Source organism: Arachis ipaensis, chromosome B04 (assembly GCF_000816755.2).
Source record: "Arachis ipaensis cultivar K30076 chromosome B04, Araip1.1, whole genome shotgun sequence".
Lineage (NCBI taxonomy): Eukaryota > Viridiplantae > Streptophyta > Magnoliopsida > Fabales > Fabaceae > Arachis > Arachis ipaensis.
The window spans coordinates 124,539,771-124,542,022 of NC_029788.2; positions in this window are offsets into that span (position 1 = coordinate 124,539,771).

The window sequence follows — 2,252 nt, forward strand, 5'->3', positions numbered from 1 at the left end:
CTTTCTTAATATCTTCATCCTCAAAGTGAAAAACCTGATCCTCCTCATTATCATGTATGAACTTGTTGTGATCCTAATTAGCAGCCAAAGCTTCCATCATTTTCTTTAGGCACTCTACGAACAAACTTGCAAAATTAGGATTTCTCTGCAAATCCTAGCAGAGCAAAAAAATAACCCTAACAGCAGGGCAATTGTGTTTTCTGCTCTTCAACTAACTACTAAAAATAGTGAAGGTTTGAACTTATATCTTTTATGAATATTCAATCACATTTTATTAGGTTATTTATTTTTAGAGTAAAGTATTGTTTTAGTCATAGTTGTCAGAATTGAATTGTCCTACTTGGTTGGGCCGAAAAGCCGACAAACCGATCACGAAGTTAGTATGGTTAAGGTATCTGACCGTATAAGGAAAAGAATTAGTAAGATTTGGTCTCAGCCAGGTCGATTTCAGTAAAAATTCGTGAATTGACGAATTTAAGAAATGTAGATCGATTCAAATAGGGGTGTTCAAATCCAAACCGATCCAAATTAAACCGTTCATCCAATCCGATTCAAACCGAAAACAGATTAAAACCGTACTAATTCGGATTTGATTGGATTCTATTTTTTGCAAACCACTGGATTGGATCGGATTTCGGATCTATTTTTCATAACCGATCCAATCCAATCTAAACCGCACAATGTGCTATAATATTATTATTTTATTATTATATTTACAATTATACTTATAACATGTTCAATTTGTTATACATTTTTCTATTATTCATGTATTATTATTATTTAATAAATATTTTATGTTGAAAATGTTATTTATTTATTTATTTTAACCAACCTATAATTTTATTTCTATTGTTATGTTATCGTTAGTTTTTTAAGATATTGTTAAAACTTGCTATGTCATTGTTGATTTTTTAAAATTTGATGTTGAGACTTGTTATATATATTTAATTTTTTTATTTAAAAAACCGCAAATCTAAACCGATCCAAACCGCTTGTAATCGGATCGGATCGGATTTCAAAAAATTTTTATCCAATCCAAACCGCACCGCACATAAATTAAGCGTTCGGATCAGATGACTTTTTCCCTTAAAATCGAACTAAACCGCACCGTGAACACCCCTAGATTCAAAGCTCTTTTTTTTTTTTAAAGAAACACTAACCCTTGCTCGAAGCCTCCCCAACCCATCCCCGCCTTACCCTTTCTTAATCTTACTCAGAGAGGCAGAGCCTCTGTTTCTCACACTCACAAAAAAAAAAAAACACCGGCCACTGCTACCTCACGGTTGCTGCCACGTCGCTAGCTCTCTTGCCTCGTCTCTCTGACTCTTGTGCATCTCCTTCACTGCATTGTCCCTTCCGTCTATGGTTCCCTTGCACTGCGTCATCGCATCTCCTTGCTCCTGTACGTGTCTCATCGTCATCCTCGCATCCTCGTTCGGCGTGGCTCGCCATCCATGCTGCCTGCCTTCGCCAGTCTCTGCTTCGTCATGCTTGGTCGCCCTCTTCTTTGCCCATGTTCTACCTTCTTGCCATTAAGTATGTTTTTTCATTTTTTTGTTATTTAGTGATTGGATTATAATTTGATTAACTAAGTAATTGATTAGCTGATATTGATTAAATGATTGAGTTGATTATATTTTGTTGATTATAATTCGTTAATTCTTGGCAGATTATTCAAATTTTTGTTTTACAGTGTAATATATGCAGGTTTAATAGTGGATTGAAAATTTTCTGATTATTAGTGTTTAGGGTTGGTTTTGTTGCTGTGCTATATTGTTGCTATAAATTTATATTGTTGGATAAGAGATAGGTTCTATAAAAAAGTTGCTATTTTGATATTGTTGTTGTGAATTTATATTATTGTTCTATATTAAGACTTGATTGTTGTTAAAATACTAATAAAGATATGTATTTTAAATTTAATTTTTAGTTTTTGACTATTTTATATTTTTTATTTACGTAGAACCGAGTCAACTGGTTTAACTAATGACTTATCGATTGAACTAGTGATCCAATAACTTGATCGGTTTGATCACCGGTTTGATTCTGACAACTATGATTTAGTATTTAATGTTTTGGTTAAATCCTAGTTTCATCATTAATGTTTGATACATTTTATTTTTATCCCAAATGTCTTATTTCATCATATTTTAGTCCTTTAGTCAAAATTAAATTTTTTTTCCAAAAATATTATTTTCTCTATTATGATTTTTTACTAAATATTGAAAAAAAATTATAATTGTAATGATTAT